Consider the following 26,739-nt stretch of genomic DNA (forward strand, 5'->3'; position numbering starts at 1 on the left):
CATTCACAAGTGCCCTTGTTTTCGCAGGGGGGAGATATATATTACCAGGAGGACTGTGCGATTTACGGGTGAACTAATGAGAAGGATAGCTGCTGTAATGAGGTTGCAATGCATTCGCTGCATGCAGTAGTGAACAAAATGTCAGCGTTATCGCCCTGGCTCAGTCTTCAGTTGAAGGACAGTAAAACAGTAACTCGTATTTGGGATGTCATTACTGTAGATTATAAAATCCAAACTGAAGAGCAGGGGAGAGTGAAAGGAAAATGCTAAGACTTTATTTGAAGTGGGTGTTAATAAGGGTGTTTATAAGACTGAATCCTTTATAATCATGACATGACAAGTCATGAACATGAATGAGATTTTATGATTTCTTATAACTGCTGTCATCAAATGTCATGCACTCAGCTGTCATTTTAAATACAAAGATGTCATTGTTTGAAATGTTTCTGTTATGACAACTTGACATAAGCAAATACATTATGTCTGTGTCATGACTTGACATTACCCAGACATCATGACTTGTCGTGATATATGTACTCTACATGATACATGTACCACTGCTCCGGGTGTGTGTTCACAGTTAACTGCTGTGTGTGTGCACTTGGATGGGTTAAATGGAGAACACAGATTCTGAGGATGGGTCACCATAATTGGGCAAAATCAAGACTAAAGAATAGTTCTAGAAAAAAAAAAAAAAGAGATCATAACTTAATATAATTGTGTCATAAATGTTATATTGTTGATAGTTTACTTGGCATTGGCTACAGTATTACATATTTATTCTTTCATTAAAATGTAGTTAAATATTAATATCAGTGTTATTAAAATATTGTATTGACACTTTTAATGAGAAACTTTAATGACAAATTTAGTTTGTTCCATTGAGAAAAGGGATCAGAAAAATATTAATAGCAATTATGTTTATGACAGTTTTATGACAAGTTATGTTGTTTTGGTGAAGTCAAAGTCTAAAGACAAACACAAAGACAGGTTGTGATGTATTTGTTTATATATTTGTTTATAAAGTTATTATAACTCAGACAGCTCAAACAATGTCAACTTTGCATTTAAGATAACTTCGACAGCTGAGCAAACGACACCTAATGCCTATTGTCATAAGGAGACAAAAAAATCTCATTCAGATTTATGACATGTCATCATAATTATAATGGTATCATATGAACACCCTTTAAAATAAAGTTTTACCAGAATGATAAAATGATTGGGCCAATCTGACAAAAATTACTTATTTATTTATTTCAAAATTGGCATTAACTCTGTGCTATAGAAATCAGTCTATTGCAAATATTTAAAAAAATGACGAAAACAACAAAAAAGCTCTTTGAACTACACCTTTCCTCCTTGTCAATGTAGAGCATGATCTGCAAGCCTTGAAAAGGTCAGTAACAGATTTAGATGTTTAATTCTGAGTATGAAGCTGTTGGTCTCAGACAAACGGACACATATTTGAGCTCTAAGTCACCATTTCAATTAACCCTCGCTAATGAGCTGACTCACAGCAGCGTCTGTCTGATCAACACCCACACTGAATGCCAAAAGATTCTGATGAAGGTTTTGTGCTGTAAGTGGTTTTAAATGAGATTTAAATTGAACGTTTATGCTTTACTTTACGAATGAATGAACTGTGTTGAATTTGAAGTGCGTAAATGCAGAACTTAGTGAATAACAGTTTCATAGATTTTTTTAAGCAGATTACAGAATAGAATACAGTATGTCTGTACAACATGTTCCCTTAACAACTAAGGTCACAATTTAATTAAGTACCTCCTTAAATATACAATGGTCAGAGAACTAAATAAATAAAATACTAAATAAAAGTAAATAAGGTGAATGAATAAAATTAGGCATAGTTAGAATTCATAGATTAATTCAAAACTAAACTAAAAACTAAAAAACTAAAAGAATTCAACAAACGGATAATGTGCAAAAATTTGGGCACCCCTCTGTGGCTGCATAGTTATGTGCTCTTTCTTTATATAAGTGGAATGCCATTCGGTTTCTAGTGAAAGCTAGATAATTTCTTGTTTTTCAGACAGAAATATGTAGTGTAGCAGTATTGGGGTGTGTGAAATTAAATTTAAACTGAAAATAGGCTTTGCAAAAGTTTGGGCACCCTCTCTTTTGTTTGGATTTCAAAACCTGTAGTTACTTAACCCTGATTGATTACAAGACAAAATTTATTTGAGTGACTCAGTAAACCTTAACAATCCTAACACAAGCGGAACCAATCATGAAAAAAAGGACATTTAAGATAGCTGATTGCTAGTTGTGCTTATCTATATTGTAAACCTGAAAGTAGCAACATGGGAACCTGTAAAGAACTTCGTATAATGACCTAAAAACTAGGATATTTCACCAACTTGAATTAGGAGAAGGATGCAAAAAGATATCCCAAAGGTTTAAAGTCTCTATCTCCCAAGTCAGAAATATTGTAAGAAAATGGAAGGCCATAGAAACAGTTCTTGGGAAGAAAAGATGTGCTAGACCAAGAAAAATATCTGAAAGGCAAAGGCAAAGAATGGTTAGAATGGTCACAGACAAACCACAGACCACCTTCAAAGAGCCCCAGGAACATCTTGCTGCTTATATTGTCATTGTATATCATTCCACAGTCTAGCTCACTCTTCACCAAGAACTGCTCAATTTGGGGGGGGGGGCAAGGAAGTTTTGCAAGGAAGAATGGTCCAAAATGCCTTCAGCAAGACTTCAGGCACTTAACCTTGACTATAAGAAGTGTCTACAGGAGTTATATCGTAATACACATACACATACAACAGGTGGACAAATCTAAGCTTGTTTTTAATAAAAACAAATTTAAATATTCATATAATAAATAATAGTACCTTTAATACCAAAATTATACAAAAGCAAATTATCATAAATAAACTAAAAAGCCCCCCGAGATGAGGAAGGCATGAAGGCAGTGGTTTTTATATTTATGTAGGCTAGAAAATAATATTTTTTGTAATATTTTAATCCTTTAATTCTTTTTCATTTGAAAAGATATTTCAAATTGCTGTAAATCCTGTGTGTATTAAGCAATGATTAAGTGAGGCGCACAACTAACGTGCTCTGTGCTGGAGTTTAGACATCCTCAAAGCTAGTCTATTGAACAAGTATTTTAGTTCCTCAAAATAGCAACGCGCCAGCAATGCGCCTTAACACACCTCCTTTTTTAAATCAGAATGCTTATGGGCGCACATATGAGCGCAAATGCGTTTGCTATTTAAATAGCGTGCTGCAAACCGTCAAAATGACTCTTGCACCCAGCTGAAACTAGCAAACAACAACTGTATGATAGGGCCTGCAGCCTCGTGCCATGCAATGCACGCCATTTGTATATTAGAGTAGCTTGAAGTTTAAGAGTAAGCTTAAGCATCTAAATAAACTGTTATTTTAGCTGAATTGGAAATATTTTTTAAGAATAATTGGTGAACTGGGCATACAATACAGCATTACAAATAAACAAATAAATAATTAATAAAATCGTAGGCACAAAATAAGTCTACATTTAAATGCTGTAAACTGTAGAGAAGTGATGCTGCCAGAATGAGGTTTATGCATCAAGACTGCTAATGCAATGTCTGTTAGTAGCATTTTTACGGGTTATTATGTCCTCAAGCAAGCCACTTAACACCTGGTTTCTGTGGGGAATCTAACCGGGCAATTGGTACACCATAAAGGCCACACTGGAAAAAACAGCCGAAGGACATCTAACTACATAATAGGTGATAATTTCTTACCTTCGTGTCTACAAAAGGGTTAGTCACAGACAATCACCTCTTTCCCTGAAATCATAGAAGTCATTTTTCTGTCTGTAAAAAGTCTCTACAGTATGTCCCCTTGTTGTTGTTGTTGGGTCTGTGCCATGTTGCTGGAAGCTGTAAAGTATAAATGTACATCTGTGCGAGGACTTTGACAGGTCACATTTACACGTTAAATATACGTTAAACAGTCATGCTGCTGCAGGGCTTGATATTTATGGTACAAATATCATACAACTGTCCGTACAAAAGCAAAAATAAAAGACCAGGTGAGCCATAAGGAGGGTCAGAGAGAGTCTGATCTCATATTTGTTTACTATTTCTGCACAGAATTTAGTAATATACAGTGTTTAGCATAATTGAGTACACCTTATTTTGAAAATGAATATTTTTATTTTTTCTTAGTGAATATAGGCAATGTATTTTGGTGCATTTGAACAAAACAGATTTAATAGACATATATATTTATTAAAATAATACTTTAGTCACCAAACATATTTAGAAATTGAAAGATAATACAAATGAATTCCAATAAAATATTACAAAACAAAATTACAACCAACAAAATTTCAACAAAATTTTGCTATTTTTAAATTTGTATTTAATATTTTTCTATAACATATAAATTTGAGTGAACTGGTTTTTGGACCGTTATCGTAAGTGATTTTATTAGATAAGCACTAGATTTGGCTTCAGTACTGAATAATAATGTTTATGCACAAATATAATATTATATACCTTCCTATTAAAAATTTGAATTTAAAATATATATTTGTGAGGGGTGTATTCATATATGCTCACCACTGTATAGTTTCGAAAGTTTCAAAAATGACTTGTTAGGAAAACAAAGTAGTCTCTCATATAATATATCAGTTAAAAGACATAAAATATTATTTTACAAACTGTATTGTAAATAAAACATAAAATATTTGCATATTATTTAATCCTATTACTAAATTAATACAAAAGTTCCAAACTATAGATTTTTGTTGGGACAGCATTAGCGACTTATTCATTTTTAAATATTTAAGTTGCAGCAAAAAATAAAGCAAGTGTCATTTTTTTAAAGTGTGAGTAAATATGTATTTAAGTGAATATTAATATATATTATTAAAACATATTTATATACCCTACTGGTCAAAAGTTTGCGGTCAGTATGATTTTTAAATGTTTTAAAATAAGCTGATCCTGCTCACCAAAGCTGCATTTGTTTAATAATAAAAATAATAATAAAAAAATACAGTACAATTTATAAAATTGGTAAATGTTATTGCACTATAAAATAACTGTTCAAAAGTAGTTTATCATTTCATTTAATAATTTATTCCAGTGATTTTATATATTAATTTTCAGCTTCATTACTCCAGCTTCAGTCACATGATCCTCCAGACATCACTCTAGTATTATTTATTGTTGTTGTTGTTGTTGTTGTTGTTGTTGTTGTTGTTGTTATTATTATTATTAGTAGAAATATTGTTATTATTATTATTATTATTATTATTACTATTATTAATGGTAATAGTTATAAAAGCAATATTGTCTGGAGTAATAATTTAATTTGAAACTTCATAAAATAATTAATAAATAAATATTTAACAATTAAGCAAATTAATATAAAAAAACTGACCCCAAACTTTTGACCGGTAGTGTATATATATTTAACATATAATAAATAAATTAATACAATGATGGGCTAAAAAAAGCTTTGCATTTTTGCAGGCGCAAATTACGTGTGGGCCTAGTCATGTGCGAAATATACTGGAATTAGCACTGTGATGTCATGAATTACAATGCAAACAAACCTTTCTTTTTTTTAAAGATTGAGTCTGCACCTGCCTTCAGGACCATTTTGGGCATATTTACATCATTTTGCAAACATGCATATTCCCTTTATTGGATTGTGAGCTAGAGCAAGCACAGACAGCATAAGCAAAAACAGCACCTGGGATTTCTTTTGTGAACTCTTTGTCTTATTGGCTTAAGCCTCAATCATGGGTGTCCAGTAAAATATGCAAGATGGAATATTAATGACATTACCTGCCTGCAGAAAGAAGGGAAAAACTAAATGCATGTCAACAGATCAATAATTGGATTCGGTTTAAGCTCAGCAGGAGACAGAATAAATAATGCTGTCTTTTTAGTGAAAGGAAATTACCTCTAGCCTAAAGGTTAATCACAGTTTACGTCATAATTTGTAAAGGGCTGTTCTCCTTGTTAAATGTTGTTAAAAGTTTTAGCGTCCATGGGTTTGCTGAGTTCTGAATTTCTTTACTAAAGTTTTTGCTTTTACTGACAGAAACAACATTTTTGAGATCTGAGTTCAGCTGCTTCTTATTGAATTTTTGTATGTGTTTTGCGTTTAATGTCAGCAGAAAGTCTTCGCAGTACAACCAAAGCTAGCTGTAGACTGCGAAAAATGATACAATCCGGCTCATAAAGTCATGTCACATGCTTGACCGGTGTACGCCAGCTGGCTGACCTCTGTCAGAGATGATCATTTCCCAGAAGTAAGAACATTTAACACTAATTTATCTGCCAAAAAGTTAGGAAAAGAAAACAGTTCAGACAAAATGAAAGTTAAAATTGCTGAGAAGGTGATTCTGTCACTTGTTTTTACACCAGCAAAATACATTTCCATACACTTCCCTCTAGTTTCTAACAAAAACAGATGAGACCATTTGACAGATCTCTTAGGCATAAGTTTACACTTGCTTTTACTCTCTATTGTCATATTTAGATATTTTTATAATCATGCAACCAATCTTGTATAAGCCTAAAAGCTTAAAAATAAAGCTTCCTTATTGGGATCTAGAGCTCCATGAAAAAATTTTAACATCTGTGGAAGCGTTCCATTCCACAAAATCTCTTTCTATTTTTTTGTAGTGATCCCTTAGGCATACATTAAGTTTATACTTTTACATTCTATTGTTCTATTTAAAAAATTTTATATTCATGCAACCAATCTTGTATAAGCTGAAAATCTTAAAAATAAAGCCTCCTCATTGAGATCTAGAGCTAACATCTCTGGAAACATTCCATTCCACAAAACCTTCTTCTGATTTTTTGTAGTGATCCTTTATTGACATAAGTTTATACTTGCTTTTACAGTCTATTGTCATATTCAAAATTGTTTATACTCATATAACCGATCATGTATAGGCCTAATCTCAAAAATAAAGATTATTTATTGGGACCTACAGCTCCATGAGAAATGTGAACATCTGTGGAAATGTTCCATTACACAAAAGCTTCTTCAAATGTTTTGTAGTGAAAAGAATGGTTATTTTAAGAATTGTTCTTTGGGGAAACAAATCTGGTTTATATGTAGCATGACTACAAAAACCCCTTGAAGCCGTTATTTTTAGGAGAGCAGTTCTAGCTGTCACACTTATATATTTCATATTTAGAGTATCTTTATTTTCAGATACATACTTGAAAGATGAAGTAGTTTGTGTATGTAGTTTCTGAGCTCCTAGTGTCACCTAACAGAATTATGATGCATAAATTAAGCAGCTGCATTTAACTCCCAAATACTTGTGTCGTGGATAAGAAAAATGTCAGAATGCATGAAGAGTTCAGATGTAAAAAACCTCTCAATGCTGTCTGAAATGTTTTCCTAAAAGGAGCATTTTTCTCATCCTGTGTTCATATTCAGTTATTTTACTTTAAAAGCAATGAAAAGAACATATTGGTCACTATAGACGTAACATTTCTGAGTCTACACACAGGAGTCAGCGAAAAATGCAAATTTTAGAAAGAAATATCAAATGGCTTTTAGAGGTTTCTGCATTTAAAACCACTTCACATGTTGCCTCCAATCCAATCATCGCTTGATGTCTTGCACAATGTTATCAAGTAGGTGGGACAATCGATTGGCTTCTAAAAACAAGTGATAAGCAAAGCATCTTTACACTACTGGCTGTCTAGTTATCAGAAAAACTAAATAAAGCCAGGACATTTCATCTACAAAGTTCAACCTACAGTAGCAGCACAAGAGTATTTGGTAGAGTTCCAAAAAAATGCTAGTCATTCTTTTTGAATCAATCCCAAACAAGTTTGTGTCTATACACTATACAAAACACTATACAAACACTATACAAAAATAAGACAAGTCAATTCTTGCATCCCCCGTCACTGATTGACGTTTATGAATCACAACACTACCCTACACCATGTATTGTGACAAAGTTGAGTTGATATTGTACAATCCCAGCATAAAATACCTTGTATCTCTTGCAGGCAACTGGATTAAAACCTAAAAATTCAATACAATTCTTCCACCTTTTAAAAGGCACATCTAATATTGATTCTGTTGTTAGTCTGTTACTGCATATTTGGGTGAGTCTGAATTTGGACTTGCTCTTCTGCGAGTCAAGACAGATCAGAATATTTTAGCCATGCCTTAAACTCTTATAATTGGTTGAGCTGGAATGTGATTGATCTGAGCAGCTTTACTCTACATTCCTGCGAGAGGTAAACTAATGAATGGCATATGTATAGTAGCCAATGTAAAACAAACTGGGTTTGGAGTTTGGATATACTTCATATTTAAAGATTTGGCTTGAATAACAGGTCACACTTTATTTTGATGGTCCGTTTGTTGAAATTAGGTTACATTGCATCTACATGCCAACTAATTCAAATTAGATTACAAGAAGACTGTTAGGTTGGGGTTAGAGTTGGGGTTGGGGTTAGTGTAAGTTGACAAAGTTTCTTATAGTCATTTAAATGTCTGTTGAAGGAGCAGTATTAACATATTTTAAGCAGACAGTCCACTAATACGCAAACGGACCATCAAAATAAAATGTTACAGAATGACACACTGTAAAAATACATTAGTTGACTTTACCATTAAAAAAAGAGAGCAAACTTGTTGCCTTATAACTATTAAGTAAACAGACCGTGTGCATAAGTTTGCAGACTTGTTTTTAAAGTAAAATCAGCTTGTTTCATTAAAGGCAACTAGTTTACTTGTTTTTTAAAAGTAAATTACTATGCTTTTTGCGATGCACTAGTGAACATTTAAACCCTTACTGGACAAAAAAATGCACATTTGTTCCATTTGACAAGTTGAAATGCATAGTTTAATGTACAATTTAGCCATCTGAAAACTTGGTTGTCAAAAATCAGCTTCCTCTCCAGAAAGAGACATGCTCTCGTTTGCCTTAAGCATGAACCCATTGACCTTCCAAATGTCTCTCTCTACCTCTGTTCCCATGGCTAACATTTATACTCATAACAGCACACATACTGCGTCAGACTGCTTTATTGCATTGTCTCTGAGAAATTCAGACATACTGAAGTAATAAAGATTGACGACAAGGAATTTGAGAAAATAAAATAAAATAAAACAGGTTTGATTCACCAAAGCTTCTTTTGCCCACAACCAAAGAACGTCAGAACACAAGGGAAAGTAATCAGAAAATACTGGCAGAGACAACTGCAGCACACAAAGTTGAACTAAAGGTTGCTACCAGAATGAGTCACATTTACAAAAGTGTTCATTCAAGAGTTCACACTTAGCTGATGATTGATTATAAAGCTTGTTTGGCATGCTGTTTCAGGAGAGAGCCCTGAGCTCATAAGATCCTCGAGCCTGGAGCTCCCTCCCGTTTATAGGGTGAGAGAGGAGTTTGAGCTCAGGTATATCTGGAGAACTTCCCTGCTTTTTGAAGCTAGAGAGCAATTAGGGATTGTTATGAAGAGATACTTACTAGGGGCACAACTATAGTGTCGATTTGGATTAGTCGTTTAACTTAATTTGCATGTTTTTGGATGGTGGGAATAAACCAGGGAACCCAGGGGAAACCCACGCAAGCACAGGAAAAACGTAAACTCCGCACAGAAAAGTTGACTGGCTTGGTAAGTGCTAGAACCAGTGACATTCTTGCTCTGGGGCAACAGTGCTAACCACTGGGCTGCCATGCCGCCAGTCTAGGAGGAGAGGAGGAGTAGGGGAGGAAGGGAGGATTGTTCAAAATGAAGACGACTGTGGTATGGAACTTAGGTTATTTATGAAGACTTAATAATCGTCTGATTGGTGAATAATTAATCAGTTAATAGTTTTATAAAAACTTCACATAGCTACTTTGGTTAGTAACAGTTTTTTTGTTTCTAGTTTAAAAATTAAGAGCAAATTTTTTTGAATCTTAGAGCTTGTTGTTATTAATTTTCATAAATCATTTTTTTTTTTTGCATTTAAGTTTTTATTTGTAAGTATTTGTTTTACCAAAAAAAGTATATATAATCTGTTTTTTCAGAAATGAATTCCACAGATATTTAGTATACATATTTAGCTGGTGATTCTGAATATTAAGGCCGTCGAATAAATGACCGTAAGTGTGACCCTAAAAACTAGCCAAAGCATGTATATGTTATTTTAAAATGTTTTTTGGTGAAGGGAACATTTTATTTTAGCAAACATCAAATAAAATGTTACTTTTGAATGTTCTTGGATCATTTTTAAATAATAAAAACTGTTGATTCTCATATCTCATTGTCTCATGTCTATTTTTTGCTTTTAATTTATCTTTGTGGTGAAAATAAACTCAGTCAGCATTTTAAGAAGTAAAGATAAACAACTTTCCCACAGCAAAGCACTAATGGCTTCCTGTTTTCTTAATGATCTGTTGCAACATTAATAGTCTGTACAGTAAAGTATTATATCACGTCCTGCATGCAGGGTTTGCCAGATCCATTCTATTCTCAAAACACAAGACAGAAGCCCAGTCTTTGTTAATATAAACATCATACTTGAGCCCAAGGCTCCCGCCCAGTCAATAAGCATATATGGGGATCCGAGATCAGGTAGGTCTTGAGAGCTCCTCCTTAAAAAAGGAGAAAAAGGAGGAGATGGGGTGGAAGGAGGGATTCTTCCAAAACGAAGATAGAGCAGTAGGGAGAAAACGATCCATTCATAGTAAACTTGGACCAATCTGATTAGATTATTACTGATTACCGATGAGAAGCCAGTTGTGCTCAATCATATCACGTGCTCCTCTCGGAATTAGTTTGTGAAACTTCACTTCTCACAATGCAAACAAATTAGGAAAATGTGCTGCAAATTCTCACATAGCAGACAAACAAAGAAAATGCGCTGCAAATTCTCACAAAGCAACTTTTTAATAATCACCTACAACTTCAAAAAGTGATAACCAATGCACAATAAGCAAATCCCAGCCAGGTCCATCACATTTAATAATATCTTTCTGTATCCTGTCAAACCGATGAAGATCTTTTCTTAATTTGCTGTGTTTTTTTTTTTTTTGTAATTTTTGTAAAGTTTTTAAATCTGCATCACGTTAATTAGTCAGATTACTGTCTCTTTAATGTAGACAAATTAAATGCACATGGTATGTTGTGCGTCATCTAATTCCACTCAAAGATCTTAAAGCCTTGGGTTTACGTATAAAAAAAATCAATCATAGTGCCCTTACATACTACATAAAGAAGAAAAATATTGCAGGTTTTAAATATATATACTATAAAAGCATCAAACTCTTGGATTCACCCTCATAATACTACATTATATTTGACGCAGTGTAGAGTGTCTTTTTACTGTGCATTCAGAGTCTTACATGAGCACCATTCATCCAGCGCTGGGGAACATGAAGTCTATTAGACTCATTCATGCACAGCCAGCTCCATTTTTCTGAATGAACCTGCTCAGGCTGTAGAGGCAAACTAAATAACTGCTAGATTGTGGGCGATAAATCACAAAATGAGTTTACAGAGGCTCTATTGTTACTGTCCAACTGTGAGAGGAAATGCACATTCTGGGGAAACATTTGTTTTTGCAAGCATCTGCCAAGAGAAAATTAAACAGTAAGGGTAAAAGTGATTGTCAAAATGAATTGAATGTGAGTATACTATATTTATTGGCTTACAGTACTCCTCCGTTATTGAAGATCTTAAAGTGACCTTAACATCTTAAAGAATCATAAAGTGATTTTAATAACAGATTTTAAAAAGTAATTAGCAAAAAGAAAATAATTTAAAATAACATAACACAACATAACATAATTTGTGACCCAGGACCTCAAACCCAGTTATAGCATGGGTTTATTTTTGGGGATAGCCAAAAAATGCATTGTACAGGCCAGAATTATACATTTTACTTTTGAGCAATTCCATGCAAATGTTAACCTTGCCATGAAAAAAATTAAGTTTTTGCCAAAATATCGAAATCGTTTCTGCGTTTTTTTGTGTAAGCAAGTATTTAACATTGCTTTACAAATACTCAAAAATGTCTCTGTTTATGTTTTCCAACTATTATACTTAATTTACCAAAATCAAACAAGTGCCAATTTCACAAATGCCACATCCATAACACTGCCCAAAACACTGGCCAAAAATCATTAGAATATTAAGTAAAGGTCCAAAAATGCTCCATGAAGATATTTTGTAAATTTCCTACCATGTTTTTTGATTAATAATGTGCACTTCATACAGATAACTTAAAAGGCAATCATATTCTCAATATTTGGATTTTTAGATTAAATTTTTTCCTTTAGATTTTCAGATTTTTAACATTTGGCCAAGATAAAACTATAAACCATATATCAATGGATAGCTGTATTTACTGTATTTAAATGAACATTTTAAACAAAATTGACATATATGACTTTTGTGGACCACCACGGTAAAAAAACACAGGGTTGTCAATAACACACAAAAAGTCAACAACAAATTTAAGTGGATTGAACATAAAAAAATTATTTCCGAAAAAAATCTGTGAGTGAGGGTCACGTTATATAACACATAATATAACACATAATATAACACATAATATAATATAATATAATATAATATAATATAATATAATATAATATAATATAATATAATATAATATAATATAATATAATATAATATAATATAATAACATATTTATTCATTGATCCATTGGCATTTATTAACAGAGTGCTATTTATATGATCAACAACAGGAGAACTCTCTTAAAGTAATGTATCGGCCTCTAATTAATCAGAGGTTTGTGGGGGTCTTGGCACAAGCTCCTGCCACCCACCTGCCCTGACAGCTTGGCCCTGATGGCACAAAATACAGCCACATAGTGGCCTATGCTGTCACTTGAATAGAGCGATAGCACACGATGCTGATTCACTAATGCTAATTGATTATTAGAATAAGACAGCATGCATGTTCCTGGAACTGCTGAACAATTGTAGGATGACCAACAAAACAACCCTGCATCCCGTACCAACGGACGTTCACCCTGTCCAGAGCTTTTGTGCTGAAGTCATTAGTCTTAATGCAGTGAGGATTATCATATGAGCCGTGTTGGAAAGGCTAATCAAATTTGAATCCTGAAAACTTTAAGAGAGTAAAACATATTCTTATGAGAAACCAAAGTTGTTTTGCAAGGTCCTGATCTTATATGTTTTTGTACAATGTGATCCTGATATGTTTTTTTTTTCTTTTTGGGGAATGGCATGGTGGCTAAGTTGTTAGCACTGTTGCCTCACAGCACGAAGGTCACTGCTGGGCCAGGTGGCATTTATTTGTGGAGTTTGCATGTTCTCCCTGTATTTCTCCCACAGTTTAAAGACATGAAGTATAGATGAACTAAATGAACTAAATTGGCTGTAGTGTAATCAAATCAAATCACTTTTATTGTTACATAATCAGCAGCATGTGTACTATGATTAGTTAAAAGCTTAGGTGCTGGCTCCAGACCAGCAAAATACAGACAGTGCAAAATACAACAACATACAACAACATACTCCCAAAAAAAAAAACAAGACAAGCTACAATTGGCAATGTTTACAGCAATGCGGAGAAGACAATGAATAGGTGTACACATAGTTGTCGGATGTTCTGTGTGTGTAAATAAAAGAGTGTATAGGGTTTCTGAAGTTATGTAAGTTTATGGTAAGGCTGGAAGGGCATCCGCTGCATAAAAAAAAAAAAAAAAAAAAAAAAAACATGTGCTAGATAACTGCCAGTTCATTTTGCTGGGACGACCCCTGATTAATCCAACACAATCTCACAGCAATTTGAAACTTTGTGATTTGGTGGCTAATTCGTTTGAATTCGTAAAATCTCATTTGTACAATTTAGTACAATTTGCTCATACCCCAATGACCGTTGGGTTTAGGGGTGGGATTGGATGCCACACCTCCTATTTAAAATCGTACATTTTCATATGACCGAACTTGTACGAATTCCTTCGAATTAGCCACTCAATTGGCAAAACATAAAATACTTACATTTGCTTATGGGATCAGGCTGGATAAATGAAGGAAAGGGATCAATCAAGAGAAAGTGAGTGAGTGAGTGAGTGAGTGAGTGAGTGAGTGAGTGAGTGAGTGAGTGAGTGAGTGAGTGAGTGAGTGAGTGAGTGAGTGAGGGAGTGAGTGAGGGAGTGAGGGAGTGGGTGTTCATACCCAAGGGGTATTTATGATTTCAGGCTTGACTCTACATACAGTTAAAGACAATATTATTAGCCCTTCTGTGAATTTTTTTTCATTTTCAATTTTTTGCCACATGATGTTTAACAAACAAGGAATTTTTACACTAATTCCTTTATTATTTAAATATTCTGGAGAAAGTTTTATTTGCTTTATTTTAGCTGGAATAAAAGCAGTTTTAATTTAAAATAATAATAATAATAATAATACAGTCAATATTATTAGCTTCATTTAACCTTTTTTTCCCAGTTGTCTACAGAATAAACCACTGTTATACAATTAATTACCCTACCTTGCCTAATTAACCTTGTTAGGCCTCTAAATGTCACTTTAAGCTAATCACTAGTATATAAAAAAATCTAATTAAAACCTATTACTGTCATTATAGCAGAAATTAGAAATTAGTTATTAAAACTAGTATGTTTGTGTTTAAAAAGAATCAGTTAACCAGAAATTGGATAATATATATATATATATATATATATATATATATATATATATATATATATATATATATATATATATATATATATATATATATATATATATATATATATATTTATTTATTTATTTATTTATTTATTTATTTATTTATTTATTTATTTATTTTGGTTTGACACCCCTGCTTTATTATTATGTGTAAGGTTGGGTTCAGACTTCAGCAAAAGAATGATATGTACTTCATTACAGTTAGTGATACACCAGGCCTCAAAAAAACAACAATTATCCTCATGCAATCGTTGACAACACAATGTGCATCTGATGGCTGCTAAATTGGCTGTTATTCTGAACAGTCTGTTCAGAACTCTTCAGGGACTAGATTAGCAGCTCATAGCATGCTCTCTTTATGTCTCTAGAGGAAAATAAAATAATTCTGAACTGAGTGAGCATATTACATAACCCGAACCCAGCTTCAGTTTGACTCAATTTGACACAAATCAGGGTCCATCAATTGACTGTTCGAGAGTACGTGTCCATGTTGCATTGTTAGCCATAACTAGCCCACACCAGATTATATTCCCATCTGGTTCACTTCTATCACATGAATCCTTCTATTACAGGCTTAAAACTGTACCTTTACTAATTGAAGCAGATATTGGGCTACTAATATACCCCTGTTAGCACAAGAACAAGCAACAATCAGAAAAAGGGGGTAGCTGGAAAAAAAAACAAGTTGTGAAAAAACCTCACCTGTTTATTTTGGCTGCCGCCTGTGCTGTTCAAAAAATGAGAAACCATCAGTTAACCTGTGAGAAAATTAAGTGAGCTGCGTTTTCTTTTAACTGAGTTTGTAGACCCCATCTCTTCTTTCCCATAAGTCTCCAGGCAAACATGGAGCTATTCTGAGAAGGAGCGCCAGAAATACACACCAATCATCTGTGTGTGTGTGTGTGTGTGTGTGTGTGTGCATAGTATGTGTTTGTACAAGATTTAAATCATTCTCAATTTGCCAAGCAACAAATGCTAGGTTTTAAAAGTACTGGCTTGTTCAATAAAAATGCATGTATGTGCTTTCTCATGTTGGGAATCTTCTCTACCAACTTATGAGGCAGATCTGCTTTCATGACTATGCAACACACTCTGTCATTCAACGCACTGTGCTATCAACACACTATGCAATTTCTTTGCCTCAGCAAAACAGTGGATCCAGTATAAACAAACAAACAAACAATAACAACAACAACAAAAAAAATGTTTTACTTCAGAAATAAAAGGTACTCATTGAAAAGTGTTAGGCTATTTCAACCCAATCTTAGGTTAAATATGAACAAAACCAACAGCTGAATTCATTTGTTAAGGTGAATTTATATAAAAAAATGTAACACAAAGTTTGGGTTGAAATAACCCAGTATTGTTTTAGACTCTACTTTCATTGTGTTGATACATTTTCAAAAGATGCCTCTTTGCATTTTAGGTACTCATTTGCGCTAATACGTATCAATAATGAATCAATAAGGACCCACTTAACAAACATGTAGCATTTGAAATGGTAGCATCCCCCAATGACAACTATTTTTATCTGTTATTTGGCTGTTGCAAGGTCTTGCTTTAGGTTATTTGTTTAATGAATATTAGATGAGTCATGCAATGAAGGCCTGTTTCTATTGAAAAGAATTTTAAAATAAACATTCAACTAAATTTGCTTTGCATACAGTCAGGATTTAGTATTACTTTGATGTGTGCAAGGTGGTAAACTTGTGGAAAATTTTCTACAATCTCTCCTGCAATATCTCAAAGCATTTGAATTCACAGCTGTTCACAGCTATCCGATCGTCTTCAATTTTAAAAGCATTCTATTCTTGACAGATGGAATTAATGGCCCATCAAGGCTACTGTGTGAAATCCTCACACCTGTTATTGTGGATCCAGTGAAACATTTCCAATAAACTTCCCTCAAACTATTTACTATTTCTACTATAATAAAATCCCACAGCAGAAGCTGTAATACGTATCCTGATTAAAAGGAAGATGATGATGGGAAACCGGCTATTTTTAGGTTTCCTGTAACGCATTCAAAAGATATCCGCTTTATTTATGTAAACTTTGTCAACTTAAAATGCAGAAGTGGGTTGTTGACATGAATTTGCACGCAGTATAAGCTGTAAACTGCGGTGTGAATGTTTTATGCAATCTTGAATTCAGTATTTGAATTTCCTCTACTTTTTTGTATTGTTTTAATTGAATTAATGTACTACATGCAAATATTATGTAAAAGAAATTAAGTGAATGCAAAAAAAGTAATCAAATATGTATTATATTATATTATATTATATTATATTATATTATATTTTATCACATTATATTATATTATATTATATTATATTATATTATATTATATTATAATATATTATATTATATTATATTATTATTTTCCCAGAGAGTGGTTGTGGCTGGAAGAGCAAAAATGTGCTGGATAAGTTGGCAGTTCATTCCGCTGTGGCGACCCCAGATTAATAAAGGGACTAAGCTGAAAAGAAAACGAATGAATGTTATATTATATTTTATTTTATTTTATTTTATTTTATTTTATTTTATTTTATTTTATTTTATTTTATTTTATTATATTATATTATATTATATTATATTATTAATTTTTTCCTCTGATATTCAGATGAAATAACTAAAAAAATAACATTTTGCACTGGGTTGCATTGCATTTTAGGAATAACAGAAATATTTTTTAAATTAATGGATAATGTGTTGGCAGAAAATTACAAGTGTTTTTTTTTATATATTTACATATTTTGCAACAGCATTGAAACAAAATAAAAGCTGAATAATTAAAATAAGTATGGGTATCTGGTCTATCTAGATGTGGACAAGTGATTAAGGAAATATATAATATTCTTACTATTTATTACTATATTCTGAGTTGCTGATGATGTGCAATTTCCAGACTGATGTAGTTTGAGTGACTTTGTCTTGATTGCATGCACAATAATCCTGGGCTGATGTGTACTTATTAGAGTGTCTCTAGTTATCAACAAGAGAAGTGAGAGTATATTTTTTTAAAAAAGAGGAAAAAAAACATTACCATTGTGAGTTATATACAACAAAGGCATGGGAAATATCCCGCAGCGCCAGCAATGATCAACCACTGAAATCTCACTTCAAGGCATAGATAACTTCCATATGTTAAGTCTGTCTGACTCAGTGTGTTTGGGTAAATGTCGTCATGTAATTTTCATGAACCAACAGTCCTGCGTGGATGGAAGTAATGATTCAAAACCAAAACACTGGCTCATAAATAATGCACTCACTGATTAACCATGTCTGGCCTCAAGTCTTTGAAAATACAGTTTGCTCAATGCATACTGTCTGTCTCAAAGTTCTTTCATCTTCATATCATTAACTTTTTTCTTTTTACTTACATTAAATCTTTATTATCTCTCATTAAATAAACCAATAAAACCATGTGATTTCCAAATATCCACATAGCTAGTCACTGCCAGTCAACTGGTGAACACATACAGCACATTTAAACCAACGCAATCTCACAGGAACTCGTAAGTTTTTGATTTAGTAGCTAATTCACATTAATTTCTATAATTTCATTAGTAGAATTTAGTCTTACTTGCTCATCCATCATTGACGGGTTGGGTCTTTTCTCCTAATACATTCCTTGTGATTAATACATTCCTTGTGAGATTGGGATGGATTACACATTCATTTTCCTTCAGCGTAGTCCCTTATTTATCAAGGGCTGCCACAGGGGAATGAACCACCACCTATTCCAGCCCTTCCAGCCACAACCCAGTACTGAGAAACATTCATACGCTCTTGCATTCACACACACAATCATACAATACGGCTGAATTTGTTTAACTAATTCACCTATCGTGCATGTCTTTTGGCTGTCGAGGAAACCCACGCAAACACGGGGAGAGCATACATACTCCACACAGAAATGCCAACTGGCCCAGCCTGGACTTGAACCAACAAACAATTAGTAAAATAATAAAAGTGTAATCTCATGAGATGATTAAAATATGTAAGCACTGGTCAGGTGGTAATGTAGAGGGTATAAGCTGGATAGAAATAGAGGAAACTCTGACTACCTCATGCAGTGTTATTGATGCTTTTATCTCTGAAATCTTTACATTTCATTGTGGATGGGGAAGTCGACACTATATTGGAACACACAGCAGATCTGGAAAAATTTGTCCGATCATAAACAAGGCTATTCTTCATTTTGGCATAACCGTGCCATTAAGACAGGAACGAAAACAGTGTATTGGAAGGATTGGTGTAAAAAAGGCCTAAAAAACAACTGATGATTTACATGGACAGAAGGCACTGTAATCATTTCAGGAGTTGAAAGACCAGTTCAAATGATTAGATAAAGGGGATTTCTGGAAGTATATACAACTGCATAATAATATAAGATCCGGGATATAAGGCAGGATCAGAAGAAAGTGTTTTAATAGGGTTTCTAAATATGCCAAAGTCAGTGCAAACTTCATCTTATGTTTATAAGATTGCTGCAAACAACATGTATGGAAAAAGTGATAATTTAAGAATTGTTTGGAGAAAGAGATGGAATTTGAATAGGGTGAATGGGAGGCAGTAGTTTCTGGTATAGGGGGTCCAGTGAAAGATTCTAGAGGTAAACATATACAAGATAATTAATCGATATTACTGGAACCCAATAAGACTGCATATGCTAGGATTAATGAAAAAATAACCACTGTTGGAAATTTGGTCCTTCTGTGGGCACCTTTTCACATATAGGACTCTATTTTGAAGATCCGTGAGCAAAGTGCAAAGCATAGGGTGCAAATGCATTCAGGGCATGTCAGAATCCACTTTTGCTAATATAAGGATGGAAAAATCCGCTTTGCGCTGTGACGCATGGTCTAAAAGGGTTGAGCTTATTTGCTTAATGAGTTATAGGTGTGTTTTGAAAATAAACCAATCAGAGTCTCATCTCCCATTCCCTTTAAGAGCCAGTTGCATCGTGCCATAGCGCATTTGCTATTTACATGATGGACTTTGTAAGTGGAAAAACTGAACGTTTCACTAGCGAGAAAATAGTTAAACAGAGCATCTGCAGCATGAGAATGAGAGATAAGCCTCCTTATTATCTACTTTCACTTTCACTCTCGTGGATAGGGAAACCTTGAATGTACAGACATCAATTAGCCTATAAATAATTAATTTTGTTTGTTAAGCTCAAAGATTTGTTTATAAACTATTTCTAAATTCAGTTCTAATTTGGGGGGGGGGGTGTTGCGCGCGTAATGAAGAGGGGGGGTGGGTTCGCGCGCGTACTGAAGAGCGGGAGGGAGAGGTGGGGGGATGGTGGGCGGACGTGTCGCGGGGGATCATTTTGGAAGGCCACTTTCTATCCGAGACTAAAAAGGGCATGTGCACTGCACAGGTTGAGCCCTATGTGTGCACGTACCTGATCCTTAATATTTTAATTCTTTTTCAAATGTAAAGATATTTGCGTATTGCTCTACATCTTGTTTGTATTAAGCAGTGTGTAAGCAAGGCGCACAACTAACGCACTCTGCACTGGACAATAGACAGGCTTTGTTCTGATTTATTAAATAATCTATTATAGTTTCTCAAAATGGCATTGTGCCAGCAATGCGTATCAACATGCCATCCTTTTTAGACCAGAACGCCTATGAGTGCACATATGAGCGCAAATGCATGCGCTATTTAAACAGTGTGGCGCCAAGCTGAAACTAGAAAACAACAATTGCTTTGCGTCTTGCGCCAAATTGCGCTGGGTGTATGATAGGGCCCTTAATGTGGAACTGGTGGTTCCATTCTGGACAAGAGTCATTCAAAACCTTGAAAAATGGCTGGGACAATCTTTACCTTATTCATCAAGTCTTCTTGGTGATACATCCACTCTATGGAAGGGAATATCTAAAGCATAGACTGGGCTAGTCATTGCAGGATGTATTATGGCAGTGAAACTGGTCCTGCAAAATTGGAAAAACTCCCTCTTTTACAGATTGGATTGAGCTTATGACTTCTACTGCATCATATGAACGTATGCTTTTTATAGTATTTGGAAAGCATGTAAAGGGAAAGTTAAAGGGTTGTAATTTTGGCTGTCTTTTGTACTATTTTATATTTAATATTTTTTGTAATAATTTTTGTTTTGTTATTATTTTTATTATAATTTGTTTACATTATTTTCCGGAATGTTGATTTTGTTTTATGAGTTTTATGTTGTGTGGGGTATAAGTAAAAAAATAAAATAAAAATAAAACTTTTTATAGCGCAATAAATAGACAGGGCACACAAGGAACCGGTGAAGAACATAGAAGTAAACACGGACTACAAGAACTAAATGCTGGAAAAAAAAGAGCACATGGCCAACACAAATAAAGGCAAAGCTCAGGCACAAAACAAACTAAATTTGTCTATGTTTGAAGACAATATTAAACATAGAGCTGCCAAGAGACACCAGGGGCCTCATGTACAAAGACTTGCGTGGAAATCTTACTAAAACATTGCGTACGCACAAAGCTGTAAATGTGCGTACGCAGAAAAAAATTCAGATGTATGAAACACTGCGTACGCCGAATCTCACGAATATTCTTTTGTACATCTGAATGAAGGTGAAACTGAGCGCAACATGCACGAGCACAAAACCCCTCCCTGGCTCCTCCCCCGTATGAATATGCTAATGACTATGCTAACGGCAAAACCCAACGAAAAAGCAATGTCAAAAGCAAGCAAAAAGAGAAACTTTGAACAGAATGTGAATTGGAGGTGCTGCTTTCGGAGGTAGACCGGGGAAAAGCGGTGTTATTTGCAAGTTTGTTCTCCGGAATTAACAACAAAAGAAAAAAATAGAGTGGGAGAGTTTAGCTGATGCGGTTAACACAGTTGGGTCTGAACATCGCACTGAGTGCATTAAAAAAAAGAAATAGTGTGGTTTATATCTGTAAAATGTTGCAGGACGCTTAACAGTCTCAGTGGCGCTACTCGTAAGACGCATGTGATCATGAATTGATACGTTCGAGCATGAGCTCGGCTCGAATCCAGCGTCTGATGAACTCATTCTTGTTTTTTCCCCCGCTACATATCAGATTTTGCCAACTATTTATCACGAGAAAGACAAGTAGGAATCATCAATAAGTTCATATCAATAAGCATCATATTTTATTTGCACATTTATTGAATGGAAATGTTTCTGATTCACGCATGCAAATTCATCTTCAGTTAGTGTCTTTATAGCAATGTGCGTGCAGTAGATCGCTCAGATTACATTGGGAAAACAGGCGACTGCTGCAAATTGTGCTTTAATGTTTAGCTGGTCAAATGTATGGTATGGAAACCTTATATACCTGCTAGATGAACCCGTCTCATACAGCTGCCATTGCAAGGCTCAGACACTTTGTAGAGAGGAATTTAACACAACTGCCTCTAGGAGTCGCCAATGGAAATAAAACAGACACGCACAAAAAATGTGCGTACGCCTGCCAGAAAGCTGCCGTGAAGCTGCGCACATTCCCACGTTCAGTTCATTGTTAGTAAATCCAAACGTGAGCGATTCTGAGCGTGAAACCTAGCGTACGCAAAGGTTTTGTGCGTACGCAGCGTTGATACATGAGGCCCCAGAAGTATGAACGGAAGCAGAAGTAGCTTATGGAAGTATAAACAACTCATTGATTAAACATATTTAGATGAGTTATATTCAATAATTTGGTAAAACAGAACACATTTTACATGTTCAACTGGCTCATCCAGCAAACATTCAGCTTGGACTGTATTCATTTTCAGAATGTGATTTTTAGTGGACCCATAAAAACAACTTTTCTCTTTCAGAGGCTTGATCTTAGAGCATATAGCAAATACCAGAATCATTAAAATGATGTAAGTGATGCACGTAAAGGGATGCAACCCTCATGTGGATGTGTGTCAAAGGTTTAATTAAGCTAAGGTGACAAACATTTACTAAACATACAAATACACAGAACCAGGCATACAATGTGAGAATGGATAAATGAATCCAAAATGAAGCAGGGGAAAGTATAAACAAGCTCAAGGCAATATAACTATGTGAAAAATAAACATGACCCCTTCACAATTGAGTTAAATTGTAGATACTTACATATGTCTCAGCCATTGTGCGAGTGTTCAATGCCATCTCAGATTAATGTCTTGATGAAATTCTCCTTGGTTGACTGGAGAATGACTTCAGAGATGGTATTCTGACTCGATGAAGAAGGTCGAGGTCTGGCTGCAGCACATGGCGTCCACATGGTCACACAACAACTGCACACAACTTTTCCTTGTGTTGATCTTGTCTGAGTGTCTTCGACTCCCAACTGACTGTTTGAAATAGAGTAGTAGCCTTTAACTGCTTCAGAGACCACATCTACTATAGGTTATTCTGGCCTCTGAGACACTCCAAGCAGAGAAAGTTTGTCTGACTTTTTGCATAATAAAGTGGGCTCACAGGCTTGTAAATGGAAACTTTGATGTTATCTGATCTATGCAAAGGTGATATACACTAATTTTGATAGTCGCCATGAAATAGTTCTATAAAAAGACATGCATTGAAAGCATCAAATATAAAGGGCAATGTACATAATAGTGACACAAATTCTGTTCTGAGAATAGATAAAATCCTGGATATGGAGGTTGTCTCTCTCCCTCAGTCTTGCAGTGTCCTGTTCCTGATAGTTCAGAGGCAAACTTGAATTCTTTAGGGTCGTAAATCTTGATCTTGTATTGGGGGTTGCAAGTAAAACACATGACTGGGTGAGGACTGGTGTGTATTATACTTGGTAAGCAATACAAATAATTGCTTGTTTGATCTGTTGCCAACACTACAGGACCTTTGGATTCAACAAGCCAATTTGAGCTCCTGAATGAATCGATTATTTTTTAAATAACTTAATTGAGGGAATCATTCAAAGACTGGTTAAAAAACTGAATGATTATTTTAAAGATAGTAGACCCATTTTAATAGAGGGTTTTCACTTTGTTTTCTGTCAAGAGGGGAGGTTTTCTTTCAGCAACAGATAAATCTTAACAGCGGCAATACAGATTCAGAGGCTGAATCCTTCAAAGTTCACGGAGGCCAAAGTGTTTTTAAATGGGATGGTTTAGCCTTCAGAGGACTGAGCTTGTCACCTAGCAACTGTGACAGCTGGCACTGACAATGGCCGGTAACATTTACAATATACTTTACATTATACTAATATTCTTTTAGTATACTTTGACAGAGATATCAAACTAATATAAAACTTACTAAAAACAAAATGGGGTTCAGAGTATGACATGCTCACCATTACACATCTGTGAACACCAATACCTTTGCCTTTGCTTTTATGCAAAGTAACTTACGATGAGGACGGCATCAAGCGATTCATCAGAAGACATTATTCACATCAAGTGCTACTAATACAAAGGTTCTGATTAAAAAACAATTAAGCTAAAGTAGGAAGAGATTTAGATTTAGATTTTTTGTTGTTAGATGATTGAGTGTGAATTAGCAGTCCATATGTTATTGAGGCAAAGAAATCTTGTATAATGTTCATTTTTTTTTGTTTTTTTATTACTTTTAGTAAGTGTAATTTTTTAATTTACTTTATTGCTTTATGTTCAATCCACTTAAGCTTGTTGTTAACCTAGTCTATTTGGTTATTTTTTTTCTCTTTTTTAATTATTTCCCAAATAGTGTTTAACAGGGCAAATAAATTTTCACAGCATGTCTGATATTTTTTTCCTCTGGAGAAAGTCTTATTTAATTTATTTTGACTAGAATAAAAGCCGTTTTTAATTTTTAAACACCATTTTAAGGACAAAATTAGCCCCTTTAAGCTATATTTTTCATGGTCTACAGAACAAACCATCATTATACCATATAACCATCACAATAACTTGCCTAATTACCCTAACCAGTCTAGTTAAGCTAATTAACCTAGTTAAATGTCACTTTAAGCTGTATGGAAGTGTATTGAAAAATATCTAGTCATATATTATTAACCGTCATCATGGCAAAGATAAAATACATCAGTTATGTGTGTGTGTGTGTGTGTGTGTGTGTGTGTGTGTGTGTGTGTGTGTGTGTGTGTGTGTGTGTGTGTGTGTGTGTGTGTGTGTGTGTGTGTATATATATATATATATATATATATATATAATTTTTTATATAATTTTTTAAAATTATTGTGTTAAAAGACAACGAGCGAAATTGCTCAACTGAATATATCAAATATCAAAACAACAACAAAAAATGAGACTTACCCTGTTATTTGATGCCCTGGTTCTCTGGTGTAAAACTGAAATAGACAGGCAATGTTACACAGTGGTGCCAGACAACTTCTCAAATAACTTGTATATTATCAACCTAAGCAGACTGAATGTCAAACGCAATACATAATTCAGAAGCATTTAAAGTGGGAATGATGAGCGGGAAATATACAGTTAATAGTTGGCCTATTACTTAAAATTATGCTTTAATAATGATGCTTACCAAGGCTAACAAGACACTCAAAACAAAGTTAAAACAGTAATACTCTAAAATATATATATATTTTTTGTATTGTAATATATTTTAAGGCACGGGTTATTGAAAGTTTCAGATAATATGTGTTTATAGCGTCTTCATTGTCATTCAGTCTGACAACTGAAATCTTAAGTGTGACACTGTAGTAATCATGTTTGAGCAGTCTGACAATAGACAGTCACTTAAGATTGTTTCAAATCGCAGTGTGTCCCTGACTTTACCAGGTTTCAAACACCCCTTAAGGATTAGTTAAAACTTAACGGCTGATTTTGACACCAGTGCCTTTAACTAATCCAATTAGTGACAGTGCACACTTATTTTATGCTACAAAATATGTAACTTCAAAGTAATAATGTACTTTAAACTTTCTATATGTCAAAATCATCATAAAATGTTTGGTTTGTGACTTTGCATTAAAATAGTAATTACTTTTTGTAAATGTATCATAAACTACCAATTGTTTCTTTATTTTTACATAGTATTGGTGTTTTATTTCGAAGTACTGTACTTTGTTGTAAGCTGAGCTTGTTTTGTCGCCTACTTTACCTGAGTGTTAGGAAGTTGAACGACCTCAATGAGAATCAGCTTATCAGATGACAGTCATTGTTTTGCTAATTGCTATTGTTGTGTACTTTACAAGAGCTCTATTGATTGTGACAGAGTAGAGTTTTTGTTGTTGCTTAGGTTGACTAGTTGCCACCCCTATAGTTTTAATTTGGATAGTTGGTGTAGTTTAAGAGTCAAATACAGTTCATGAAGATTACAGTTTTGACTTCTACATTTTCCTTTGAATAATTATGATGAAGTTAGATTGTTTGATCTATTTCTGCTTTTTGTTTGATTTTACTAATTAATTTACATTCTAAATTCTAATATTTATTGTTTCCTGTCATTATTTAATAAATTACTTCTTTTATTTCACATATCTGTTGTTGTTTCTCTTATTCACCCAGCACCAGAAAATCACACTTAATGTTACATCTCATAACTAAAAACTTTATTTATTAAAGCGTATAAAATTGCTTTGATTTCAATGTTTTGACAAGTGTATAAATGTATCTTATAAATACATTTTACCCCTTGTACACTGTTTAACTTTACTACCCTTTTGTTATGTTAACGATTAAAACATCCACTGAATTAAACTACTGTAAAAATGCATCAGATAAATATTTTTTTTCAAAATGTTTGCATTCATCTGTTAATCAACCTCAGTCCTGATCAAAACTACTAAATTGTTTAGAAAATTACATTATTTTTAATTTTTTCAATTATTTTAACTTTTTAATTGTCAAGTTCATAAATGACATAACTGATTTGGTGGGGGGAAAAAAACACAAAATGACATATTTTCAATAAAAAAGTAATTGTGGACTGGATTTTTTTTTACCTTTTATCACAGTCTTGTTAAATTTTTATTTTTTCTCCTTAATTTACTGTTGGTGGCAGTTGTTTCCCCATTGACTTCCATTATAAGCACATTTGATGGTGCAAAAATACACAGTCTTTGTTTTTATTTACACTGTTAGACATTTCAAAGGGT

At 33.9% G+C, this 26,739-nt stretch overlaps 1 protein-coding gene across 2 annotated transcripts in view; it reads right to left on the reverse strand.

Moving 5' to 3' along the window:
* Nucleotides 1-22,961, reverse strand: part of lepr (leptin receptor) — a 78,622-nt gene extending 55,661 nt beyond the window's left edge. Inside the window, exon 1 of one of the 2 annotated variants that reach the window (XM_021476908.2) lies at nucleotides 22,794-22,961. The gene's annotated coding sequence lies outside the window, so the exon portion shown is untranslated. Of the gene's footprint in view, nucleotides 1-15,403; nucleotides 15,529-22,793 lie in introns of those variants that run through there. The other variant, XM_073953113.1, reaches the window with a different exon arrangement.
* Nucleotides 22,962-26,739: the final 3,778 nt, after the last annotated feature.

The sequence above is a fragment of the Danio rerio genome, chromosome 6 (assembly GCF_049306965.1).
Source record: "Danio rerio strain Tuebingen ecotype United States chromosome 6, GRCz12tu, whole genome shotgun sequence".
In the NCBI taxonomy this organism is placed as follows: Eukaryota; Metazoa; Chordata; class Actinopteri; order Cypriniformes; family Danionidae; genus Danio; species Danio rerio.